We start from the raw sequence: 14,163 nt of genomic DNA on the forward strand, positions 1-14,163 counted from the left end.
GACAAAATTAGGTGATTATGAATATTGTAAAAAGACAACGCCACGGGTCTCTTTCCTTATAATGACTTTTTTTTAGTACTGAGTAAACAACACATTTTGCGGAAAAAAGCACCTTATACATTTTGCGGAAAAGAAACTGCAACGAAAAATTTTTTAATTAAAAATTTTATCAGGCAATGACAAAATTATATTTGCAAATGGAATCAGGTGTGCTAGCTAATACTCCCGATTTTCACTTGTTTTTATAGTATTTAAAAACTATTCATTACCATTCCTGTATTTATTTCGGGACGATTAATTTTGTCTGTTACATAGTTTCCTACAGCACCCTCATGCACTTCTTTAAATAGATACGTATTCTAATCTTATAGTAAGTAATAAAAAAATTTTTATAGATGCATTAAAATAAAAGTACAACCGTTTATTGTACTTAAAAGTTAATAATAAGTTTTCCCGGGGTAAAATTACAATACTACGTATAAAGTTCTTATACTCCTAGAAAACGACAAAGAAAAACAGACAAAGCTAAATTCATTAAAAAATTATTCATGCTTAATTCCTCAAAAAGTTTCCGATAAAATTATAATTATATATATATACTGTTCAACATTTTTACTGTTTACTGAATCTTGTTGCTCATTCATATGTAATACATATGTAATGGTGGAGTACATTTTTCAGAATATAACATCACAGCCACATTCACCAATAAATCTCTAAAAACACTCGGTTTTTTTCGTCTATTGCAAAAGATATCGAAAATAGCTTAAAGAATCGAATAAAACATAAGAAAGCTAGGAAAATTTAAAACATTCCAAGAAAAACTACTATCTTTTACAATGTTTTTAAGGAATTTTTTACAACGAAATCGATCTTTGAAATTAAATCGATTCAATTCTCGGTCAGCAAAAATAGAAAAAAGTAATCATTTCTTAAATATAGCAAACATTATCAATCACAATATACAGGTTTTCGGAGTTATCACAGTTTATAAATCATCAGTCATATAAATATTAGGGTAAAATGTAGTACCTATATAGATATTGTTGTTGCATGAGATACCATACATGAAGATAAAGCTTAGGTACTAGAAGGTACGCAACGTAGAGCCAGAAAAACTTGCAGCCAGAGTAACTAGCGAATGGTCATTCAAGAAATATAGTCTTAAATTTTTTAATATTTTAGAAAGTAAAAAAATTTTTATCTTAACTGTGGTCTAAGTCACATTCATTAAAACAATGAAATTTTTGGGGGTAAAGTTTGAAAGGACACACCGTCATGTACTTCGAGTAACCAACGGACTATACCCCGGAAACATGATAATAGCCACGAACTAAATTTTACAGTTATTTTCTTCTTTACAGTTAAGTTACTATGTATAGATTAGTGTTTTAGAATTGAAAAAAACATTTCTGTGATCTATAGTACAATGCTATTGCACCATGGGTCACAAATTTTTCATTTTCTTTGTATTTCACGTCAATTGTTGATTGTTGTTTAATATTTAAATTATTTTAAAAAATGCATAGTTTTAGAGATTAACAGTGTTATAAACCTACAATTTTTCCATTGAAATATTTTTTAAAAATTATCGTAAAAAACATCTCCATTTAAATTTCGATCCCTGGTAATGAAGTTGACCGTATATAAAAATATAAAATATATATAATGCATAATAGGATAACAAAATTGGAACTGAATTTTCATAATATTCATATTATAGTGTTTATTTATTACGTATTAAATTTTATAATATAATTTTGATTTAAAAAAAAAATCCATTCAAAATGATTTTGTGTTGAATAGAGTATTATTTATTGTAAATAAATTTTTTTTTGAACAACTCTTAAAATGTTCAATTATATTTATTAAAAAATAAAATGAATTTAAAAAAAAAATTCCTTTCAGAGCTTAACATACTTATTATAATGATTGAAAATAACAAATTTGAAAATGTAGTAGGTACATGATCTTTTGTTTGTTGCATATGAAAATTTTTCTTAATATTATATTAGCATTGACTGTATAATAGACTGGTTGCTATCAAAATCAATTTTGCGATACATGTTCATCAGAATTTAAAAAGAAATCAAATTGCACAAATATTATTTTTCAAATGTAAATTATCGTAATTATAGTGTATCGTTACCATGAAAACGCCTCCAATAAAACTCACACACGGTGCAAATTGATTAACGATTGGAACTTGAAAAATAAAATTCAATTTTTCTATTTGCTTTTGCCCTCGTGTTTTAACCAATTTGTTTTGTTAGTCGTATAGATTAATAAGTCATTGGCAACAGATTAGCAGAAAAACGCAGGAAAGATTTTGAGATTTGCAACTCTCGGTAGATTCCATCAACATAAAATTTCTGTTAATAAGGCCATTCGGCTTACAGTATTTTCTTTTAAAATTATACTTCTAAATAAAATAATCAATTTTTATTCTAAGTACTACATGCTTTCATTTATTTATTTCCGCTCCCACCATATTTATTTAACTTTAATAAAACTTATATTCACGCTCTTAAACCGTAGAAGTTACATTTTACAACGCTGTTGTAGTGAATTTAGCTTCTAGTACAAGAAATTGCAGCAGGCGGAGGTATTTGATAATAATATAATATGAATTAATAGAAATAATTATTGTGATTGTGATTAACTCATAAATGAACTTAAAACCTTTCAAAATTGCTGTGTTAAATATTACCAAGTGTCTATTCTTCTTAAATATAATATTTTTAGCGAATTTCTTCTTTAAGGCAAATTTGCTATTGGTTTTATACTGATGGTGGAATGTTAAAAAACATTCATCGATTCACTTCGTAGAATTAAATACTCTTATCAAAATAAAATATAATTGTAATTATAATTGTCAGGTATGCAAAATTAAAAACTAAATATTTTCCTATGCTCTTGGCCTCCGTACCCTAGTATAGTATAATATATATCACGCCTCCTCTTTTATTTAATTGCTCTTTCTTGCGACACGAGATAATTATGCCTACGTTCCCAATTTTGACCAATTTACGTCAAAAAGAATATATCGGAAGGAAGTAAGTTCATCTAGGTAACGCAGAGCCTGAGTGTCGTATTTTATTTCTAAAGAAAAATAAGCATTTTTCATATTAAATAAAATGTCTGTAAGCATTTAGAATAAAACTGAATGAGATAATAGTAATAACTTTGAAAAACAGTTTCGAAGGAACAATATCTACAAATATAATCAAAATTTATATGAATTACTTCATAAAATATCCCCTTAGGTAAAAACACAAATAATATAACAAATATGTTTATCATAAAATAGTGTTTCTAGCTGGTCATATCATTTGATTATATTCTGAATCTTTATATCCTACTTTCACTAATATTATTTGTATGTTTTTATCTCCTTTTACTCTCATTATATCTGTTTATGCTTTATTCGAGCGAAATTATAAATAAAATAAATTTTTGAGAATTAGAGTAATTAGTTTTTCCTCAAATTGTGCCTTTTCAAGAATTATAATTGTACACAATACAAATGCTAACGAAATCTATTAATAATTAGTAATAATTTTTAACAACAACATCTTATGCAAGAAACTATCTTTTAAAAATGTTTTTTTGTTAAAAAATAATTATAATTATTGGTATTGGGTAGGAGATATGAATATCAAAAGAGTTACCAGTGGACTTCTAAAAAGAAGTCACCATAAATTGACTGCCCATGTGATGAAGGTAATCTTATATCTAATATTATTTTGAAATCTTAAAACTAGAATGTTTCAGCCTGGATTATTTAGATGCTGCATTTATGTTAAAAAATCGAAATACTAACAGGAAGAAAAATTTTATTTATTTATGTTGGCCTGCGCAGTTGCCAAATTTTTACACAAAACACCGTGTCAAGTACATGATTTTTATGTATAGATCACGCGTTGGATATTTCAGTACATTTCAATTTTTATTTACTCCCTAGTATAGGAAGTTATCGTAATGGATCCGATTTTCGAAATCAAAATTTTCAATGTATCTGTATTTTTCAGACCTCTAGTTTTAGAAATTTTTGATTACCAAAGTTACCTAATACAAACCAAGTAATATAAATGCACAGCAAACGCTGATTGTACCTACCTTCAATATCTTCCGAATAGACTATATAGTTCGTATAAGTAATCTATTTTATCGATTATTAGCAGTTACTGATGCGTTTCACTATTACGTCTTTTGGCCTAAAAGTATTTCAGATAAACCAGCAATCACCGTCGGATAATTGGGAATAATAAAGTAACAACAAATTTATTCTCAGTAATACAATCTATAATATAATTTTATAAGTTTATAATCTGGAATGGCTTCATTGACATCCACACAAACATTAAAGTATATACATGAATTAGTGTTTGAATGAAATTGAAGTTTTAGACTCTTATCAAACTAATTAAGTATATGTATATATATATATATATATACGTAGATAAACTAAATGTAGTTTTATATATACCAAACCAAATGAAACCACACCAAACTACTCTCCCACATGCATAAAATACTACATAGTCGATCTCATAGTATACAATATACACAGAAAAGCTTCGTTTATATTTCTTTGTGTTTGGTCCTCCTGAATGTTTAGCTGAATACCATGTACTTACTCCCAATATAGTTAACTGATATTCCCTTAGGGAATACTTCGACTGTACGAAACTAAATACATATTCGTATATTGTATATACCCGGTGTATTAATAATCGGAATTTTTTTATCATTAATTTTGTAAAAGTTTTCCTTACAAATTGATTGATTGACTCTGAAGTTAAATTAATGATTTATCAATAATTCAGTAATCGTATTTACAATTTTATTGAACACAGCATTCTTTTAATTTTAATCCATATTCAGGCAAGAACTTACATAGTGTATTGACTAAACATGCGTTAATTTGACAATCGTGTGACAAAAATTGCAGGTATTAGCTTGTAGATATAATAGATCTCTTTTAAATATCGTTATTCTTAAAGATGTAACGCCCGACCATGAAATTACTTATTTAAAAACGGGTATTTTATTATTTATACGTTTACTTATTATAAATGTTACAAATTCACTTTTTTTTTCCCAGCCCGTTAACTACAATCTAGATTTTATGCACTAAAATCCTTAGATAAAAATATTTATATAGCGTCATTACATAATACGTAAGGCTCCAGTTGGGAAAATAGTGCAGATATAAAAAATTCAATTAAATTTAAAGAGAGCTGCTTCTTAATCCACGCGAAATTTGTTCCTATATAAGATCCAATAAAAGAAAGCTTAAAGCAGAAATGAGACAATACTGAAAGAGGCAGGGTATATTTCAAAAAAAATCTCAGATGGAAGGGTATTGTCTAAACTCCTGGTTCATGTGGAAGATGGCTTTAGATAAGAATGTGATAGAGCTTATGAGACAAACTTGTCTAGAAACAGGAGTAACATTTGATTGCAAACTATATATGAAAAAAACTTTCGAAAGACCAACACAAGTGATAACGCTGAAAAGTGATAACGCAGAGTTGTTGCACTTGGGACTATTTCACAAATTCTGCAGAACAGTTACCACTCTGAGGAAAGAAGTAAAATGTGAACGTATCTACTATGTCACTCTGGCTAGCTCATACTATCAAAAACGTCTAGCTAGCTCGGCTGTATCTTTATGATTTCAATTCAAAGAAACTACGGAATGGTTTTCTAACCTCATGAGAATTGTCTATTTTTTACAAATTTTTATTTAAAATGAAATGTAGTTTTGACACACCCAGTAACGTGGATTAAAATTAAAGATACGATAAATTGGAATATAGAATAGAATTGAGAACGATTTTCTCACATGCATATACATGTAGGTACACAGTTGAAGTGTTAGTGTTATTATTATGATTATTATTGTTCATTTCAAGATATCAAGTTATTGTTTTCAATTCGAAAAACGAAATCGAAAAAGTATTTATGTATTGATATAAATATATGGATTATTGGTGCTCGATAATTTTCGACCTCATTCTCTAAGTAATTTATTTGAAATTTTGACGAATTGTATGGCCATATGAGAAATCGGCAAAAGACATAAAAAATCTTGATTAGATCATTTGTTCTGAAATTTTTGAGTAATAGGGTGATATAAATTCAAAATAAAACGATGATAATGGTAAGGGAACAATTTTTGTTGGGATACTTTATATAAAAATAATGAAAAAGCATGAAAAAACATAGATTATAAAGTTTAAAAGTTTTGGTTCTTCGATTTTAAGATTAAATACCACGAGAATAAAAAGTCTTTGATCATATGTTTATAAAATTTTTCTTTTTCGTTGTTGTTTATATTTATGTAAGGTATCACAAAAAAATAATTACTTCTCTATATTTTACGTTTTGTTTTGAAACTTGATCCGATTTTGTTCTGAAACCCTGTATCTCCAAAATGGGAAATTTGAAATCATATGTTCATACGAACTTATTTCTTTTGATGCGTTCATCATAAAACATGGTAAGCTGTTAGCAAATCGAATATTTATAAAGAGAATGAAGTAGTTATTGCAAGTATCTATGTCAAATAATTTCAAAAATCTTTTATAACTATAATGTTCTCTCAGTTAAAATTAGGCATATCTCGGTAGTGTAACTAAAAAGGAATATTAATTACAATATTTTTTACTATAAATGATTAGTGAATACAATAATTTACTGTATCTCAAGGTATTAGCCTGATCCACAAGGGCCATATTCACCACAGGTTTGTTCTATTTTATTATTAGAATGTTCAACAAAGCGTTCCATCTTACCATGCATGTGTATAGTCATGGAAGCCAAAGTAAAATTATCGTCATAATTGGAAATCTGTTGTTATTTCCGAGAAAATTATCAAAAAAGAACACATTCGTTCTTTACATAGTAAAATACATTATGCTTTAAATAGCACTTTTGGTGATATTTCTAGTATTATGAGCCATTGACTTTCCATGGATCCATTTTTAACGTTTAGGAACTCGAGCTTTAAAACAGAAATTGTTCAAATTACTTAAATATCAAAGTAAATGATACCTTGGATGGAGTAAAAAAATTATCGAAGGAGTAAAAGAATTATCGGTTAAAAGAATCGAAGTAAATAAAATAGGTTGATAAATTTTTCAAGATGGTCGGTTCTCCACGTATGAACCCACAGCCATTTCTGGTAATACCAAAAACTACACATTAAAATAAATAGAAAAAAAAATGATTGGGCAGGGAATTGATATTGTCTATTCAAGAAAAATAACCTTCTGTCACGCTTAGAAATTTTCTGGGGATATCACTATCTCAGTATAGATGTGAACGCCATACTGTATCATTGTGAACACCATACTGTGCGCTGCATTGAGGGAATTGAAACATTAACAATAATCACAGCGTACGAGTCAATGATCATTCGTTATGATCATTAGGCCTATGCTGGTTGGTGATACCCACCAAACTTTTAGTGGTTGGCCCTATTCAATACTTTAACATTACTTATTCTCACATAGATACTATAGTATCGATCTCTATACTATGCCAGCATTGTAGTAAACGCCATGCATTTATTACCATGGTAGGATAATTATTTCGAAAGAAACTAAGCTGAAGATTCCTTTTCTACATATGCATAACATATGCATCAAATGAGATGAAACAGTTCATGCATGATCTCCTAGGGAATGATCCATGTGAAAATAGATAACGGAAAAAATAATTATGAAAGTTAATTTGGCGCTCGGCCCTGGGACTAATCCATATATATTAGAAAATAACACACTTGTACCATCAAACTTTTCTTATCTATTACCATAATTTGGTTACGTTCAACCATACACACACATTTATAATGTAGGATTGCAATTGAATGAATTACCGATAAATACAAACGATAAAATAAGACAAATAATTACATCTATTATATAATCAGTTTATTTATATATAATTTTATTTAGGTATTTTAGTTATATATGTAATATAGAGGGGATGCTAATAAAGTATCGACGCAGCAAAAATAGGTTGAATGAACAGTACTAAAAATATGTTTTGTTTGACCTTGATATGCAAGTAAATTTTGCTTGCGAATGATAACACTAAGAATAAAACTTTAAATAAGAAAGCCGTTCCTTAATAGAAATCTAACAACTTCGAAACATGTTTGAAGTGAAAACTTCCTTTGGCACGTTGAGCACTTTTGTGTGAACAAAAATCATGGAACTCGCTTCATCGTCACCGAACGCTCCATCCATAAAACTTTGAAAACAACGGTTCTCGCCTAAACATATACACATATAAACATTTCACTCAACTGGCAAATTAGTTCTGGCTCGATCATCTAAGTTAAGCAACCTTAGCACACTTAGTTCTAGGATGGGTGACCGCTTGAAAACACTGGGTGTTGTTGTTTTTTTACCCGACTGAGAAACGAAAAGAAGTGGTTTTGTGTTTAACAGTCTATGTTTATTCCTATGTGTCACACTAGAGGCCCGATCCCCCAAGCAACGTTACTCTATTTGAAACAACGTTATGAAAACGATAGAAATTTTTTTCTCGAAACGGGGTGGTCTCGACTTTTTTTCCTTATTTTTCATCATAAATCCAAATCTAGAAGTCTTCTTAGCTCTTCCAGTCAATTTTCAAAATATTTTTAAGCAGCCGTTTTTGCAATATACACAATAGTATCCCTTAATTTCTAAAATTTTAAGTGTATTAATAAATTGTCATTATGTTAACATTATCTACCATTTAAAATCCTGCTGTACTTGCTTGGACCACCATATACAGTTAATAAGAATAGCTATAACAGAAAAATTAAATCAAAGTAATTCACAATCAAATTTTTGGCACTTAGTTCATTATATCAAATCAAATATCATCAAATTATCTTTTTAAAACTTGCCACTTTATTTCGTAAATTGAAAAAACATCAGATTCACTTGCTAACAATAATCAAAGAAAGATTTAAAATAATATTTGACTCTAGCGAATTCACACTTGGTGGAAATTTAACGTTCTGAAACCAATTGTCTATGTATTCTCATCATGTCATCATATTATATTCGATTATATTTTAGAAGTCTTACAACGAATAATATGTAAAAAATTTTAATGAACCGTGCTGTATTGAAAATAATATTATTTTATGAAAATAAAGATGAAATAAGGAAAAACTGATGCTTTTAGTAAAATTAGTTCTTTGTGTAACAAGAATAAATTTCTTTACTTGTCGACTATTTATTTGTAAGCATACACTACTGTAAGTACAGGATGTTTCATTCATAAATGATACTGATCATACTAGAATTATATTCTCATTATTCTGCAATGGTTCCGATTCTTTTGCGATGCATATGGGACAAATTTCTTTTGCATGAATGTGAATCTGATAAATGTGAGTCGCGGCCCACCCTAATTTAAATTCGGCCTCATCATATTTTCGGCCTGGCATATTTGTAATTTCTATTTATTTAGGTTACGTTTCTTTTTATTTCTTAAGGTAAAAGGTGCCATTAAAATCGCGATGCAATCCTAGTTACTTTTACTAATAAAAGTATTCCTGCTTCGTACTCCCAACTATACTACATTTTTGTGACTTTTAAAGTTCATCGGGGTCGTACTTTTCTCAATTATTATAAAAGGATTCACAAGTTGAACATCTGTTCTTGACGAAAGCTTAGAAAAGAAACTTCACAAAAAAATAGACACTCTGTACATTATATTAATTTGCAAAAGTTTGTTATACAGACACAAAACGAAAGAAACTTCTCTTCAAGAAGTCTAAGTATTAAAGTTTTACTATACTATGTAAAAGATATACTACCATATACAACAAACGCGCATATATTAAGTATGAAAAATGTACTGTAACAAACTGGAATTTTTTTTTTCGATTCTTTGTACAACAAATCTTTTTCTTTTTTTGGTTATCCGTTTACTTTTCTTGAATATATTTATTATACATAGTTATATTCTTTTCCTCATATTTATTTTTTATTTATGTATACTATTACAAAACCGTTGTCCGTTGGTTTGTTTGTGTGTTTGTGTGTTTGCGAAATTTTTGGTTAGATTTAAAGAGCGGTGAAGCTGGAGATATAACAATAAAACTATGTTTTCTCCAAAATATATTTATACCATATATATATAAAATATATCAAGGTATACTAATTTTAGTTCAAGTTTGTAACGCTTAAAAATATTGACACTACGAACAAAATTTTGATATTGGGGGGTATAAAATCACCAAATTAGTTCATTTCCGGTTGTCCGCCTGTCCGTCCGGCAATACGATAACTCAATGCGAAAATAGATAAAGATAACAAGCTGAAACAGCGTGCTCAGGATGTAAAAAGTGAGTTTGAGTTTGTAAATGAATAATCTTGTAAGCCGTTAGAAATAGAATAAAAGTTTAAATATAAAAAACTTTTGATTCAAAATTTTTTTGTAAAAATCACTGTTTACCCGTTTGGACGCAAGATTAATAAGTTATTGTATGTATTATATGGCAATATCAGTTATGTATGTGTGACTCCAAAGTCGCCTTATATAGTGTGTCCCCGGATAGAGGTAACTATACATGTAAATTTTCTTATTTTGCATTTTAAGAAAAAAAGTCAATCTTCATAAGAAATTTTGCTTATTCTGAAAAGTATGTAGGTATATTTAAAACTTCTTAATAATGTAAAGCGTAGCCAAAAATTTGGAATCACTATGTTTATGCTTGGTAAACTTCCCTTCTTTTTAATAAATTGGCGCAATGTTACTAATAAAAGTTACTCACAATTAACAATTATGATTCTATACAAAATATCAAGAAGATCCGTGTACTTTAATTATAGCATTATTTTTTATTTGAACGAAAGCTTTAATTATAAAAAAAAAACGTAACGAAAATAATAATAAATCAATGAACATGTACTATTCGAGAGTGTATTGTATTTTCTCGGATAAACATTTACTAAGAATAAAATTGTCAAAGTTGGAAAGATCTTCTTGAAATTTTGTATTCAGTCATAATTGTTAATTTCGAGTAACTTTTTTTAGTAACATTTTGTCAACTTATAAAAAGGAAGGGTATTTTATCAACAACAAAAAAATAATAGCAAATTTTTGCCTACCTTGTACATCATTAAGAAGTTTTAAATATACCTACATACTTTTCAGAATAAGCAAAGCTTCTTATAAAGAATGACTTTTTTTTCTTAAAATGCAAAATAAGAAAATTTACAAGTATACTTACTTCTATCCGGGGACACACTGTATATACACAGCTGTGGCTACCTACGAGTGACTATTTTTCTTTATCTACATGGCGTAAGTAAAAAAAATTTGTTTGTTTTCAGTTGTTATATTTGTTATTAATCATCTTTTTTTACGTATACAATCTAAACAAAATAATTTACTTTACAAGTTAGATTTCGTAAAAAGGCTTGTATTAACGAAATGTAGAAAATTATTCGATGATATTTTGTTTTAAATTAACGTTGTTCAGCTAAGCAGATGAGTCGCGGCTAGTAATTATACATAAATATATATTAAAATAAAAAACATAGTCACAAGCCGATTCTATTACTTTTGCACTTATATTAAAGTAAATAAAGATATTTATTTATTTTGTCAGTAGAAATTTTTATTTAATATGAAAAACTATTGAAAGAAAACAAAATAAATATTATTTTTTTTAAATTATTCTTCAAATCGATAGAATTTTATCACTGTTAATACAGGTTTTAAGGATTAGGTATACAACAAATTGATCGTGCTCAGTTAATTCATTTACAAGTCTAAGCACATAATTATTATGTAGATGATACCTATCAGAATACCGTTCTGCGTAGACTGGAGCTATTCTTCAAGAATTACGGTGACATTCATCGAAAACTAGGATGAGTCACTTTTTCACTGTTACCCATTTTAATGAAAAATTTTGACAGACCTATGGTGAGCTTGGCTCCTAGATTTTTCTTTATTTGATTTTGTTTAAATTCTGATAATATGTAAATCTAAAATTCCTGATCCTACGTAAATCAAAAACTTGTTATAACTTTGCCGAATCTGTATTTAGATAAAAAGTTTCTTATCCAAAACATGTTTAAAATTAATTACTTAAATACAAGTGAAAACAAACAATTGATTAAGTTAATGATTAAAATACTATGTATAGAAAGTGTAGGTAACGCGATCTTTTTTTTTTTTACGACATATAAGTAAAGAAAGATAACCACTCTTACACACGAAGTAATAAGAATATCTTTCCTCTCTGGACTTTCTCAGGATATAGTAATAAACAAACAAACACATACATAATATATGTACGTATAAATTTAAAATATTTACAATACCTGTATATATAAGTACTATATAATGTTTTTATCCTAATTTGCGCGCTCACGGGTAAAGAGTGATGTTTGCGAAAAAAATGGTTAAAGTTGTTCATTCTTTTATAAGAGATATTTTTTACAATTATACTTTTGTTCTGTCTCTAACGTTGCAAATTTACAAACTCGACCTCATTTCTTCAGCTTCCAATCACCCTTAAAAAATGAATGATTAACATTTTTGAAACAATCACTTTTCTATCTCCAAAAATGTATGTATCTTAAAAAACACATCCTTCACTTGGGTATGCGTGATATTGTCCATCGGATTTCCTTTATTAAAATCCATATTACCTACAGCACACAAAAATTTTGCCTTAAATTCAGAAGATTTGCGATTAACTTCATTACATATTCACAATCATTTTATTGGTCCCATATTTGTAAAATAATATATATTCACTTATTTTGAGTTTTTAAACATTTTTTATTTCCTTTTTAAAAGTATATTTCAATGAATACGTATTGAGTGTAATAGCATTATTATTTGCAATTGATGAAATATTTTTTATGGAATTAAGATTTTTTTAAATATACACAAGGTTTTCGAAAAGTATCGCAACTACCTGTGAAATCTTAGAAATTATCTTATTCAGGTGAAAATTGACCACGATAAAAGTTGTTTGACTCGAACAGAGTGTTGATTTTGGCTTATATTTCAGCTGGACTCGAGGTCATTTAGAAATGAGCTCATGTTTAAAACTGAGAAAACTTTAAATTAGAAATAATTCCTTATACAACTTTTTTCATTTTTTTAATCATATAGTACAAAACAAGTGAAAACTGAATGTAAAGTCGACCATTTGGTTATTTTTTAATAAGAAATAACATTCTATTACCGAATTTCTACCACCCATATAAATTTCGTACATTAGAAGGAAATCCGATACTTTTTGAAAACCATGTAGGTATTATCTATAGTTTGAAACGTACGATAGATTTCCACTTTGTAGACACATATATCATATATTTATTACGTAACGAAATCGTATTTTTTTTGTATTATCAAATTCAATTTGAAAATAATTCTATTTACTTGTCAAAGAGAAATTTATCAATTTTCATTTGTTCATATTCAAAAATTGAACATTTTAAAGTATTTTAATTGAAAATACATTGCAAAGGTACACGGAAATACGGAACGAATGGGTTGGTTGGAAAGAAGTTATTGAAATCACTAAATTAGGGGAGAGGGTAGCCTATTGCGTAACTGTGCTTAAATTGTACAGTTTGGTTTTCTCGTAACTTACGATTTTTATAGAAAAATCGAAAATATTTTTAGATTAACAGAATAAACATTATAATATCTACCAACACTTTGTAAGTGTTTATGAAATTCCAGACTTATTTACTATAAACTTTTATAGTCTCATGTATGATAAAAAATTTCTCAACTGCCTTATAAACCATATTATACCCATAATAAGTCACATTTTATTTCTAAGATTTTATAAAATAAATGTATATGTTTGAGATTGTTTTTACAAAATGCATTTTCATATTTAATCTAATAATAATGCGTCGAATGCTTTTATTTTATTTTTTTCTCATATAAGTTGATTTTCTGTCATTACTTCATAAAAGCTGTAGCAGTCCATTAGCTTTTATCTTAAATCATAAAGAATAAGTATATATGTATAATATCAGAATCGTTAATAAAAAATAAATAAAAAACAATTCTCAAATCAACATAAAATAAACCTGCAACTATAAAAGAATATTTTACTAATAGTCCAAGATAAATACGGTTTGAAGGTAAATGAAATTCTCAGTA

General features: G+C 27.9%; 1 protein-coding gene across 1 annotated transcript in view; it reads left to right on the forward strand.

The window, feature by feature from the left end:
• The window catches only part of LOC123292490 (tetraspanin-2A), a 186,458-nt gene that overhangs the window by 84,405 nt on the left and 87,890 nt on the right, over window positions 1–14,163 (forward strand). The gene's annotated exons all lie outside the window — the stretch shown is intronic.

This window comes from Chrysoperla carnea, chromosome 2 (assembly GCF_905475395.1).
Source record: "Chrysoperla carnea chromosome 2, inChrCarn1.1, whole genome shotgun sequence".
In the NCBI taxonomy this organism is placed as follows: Eukaryota; Metazoa; Arthropoda; class Insecta; order Neuroptera; family Chrysopidae; genus Chrysoperla; species Chrysoperla carnea.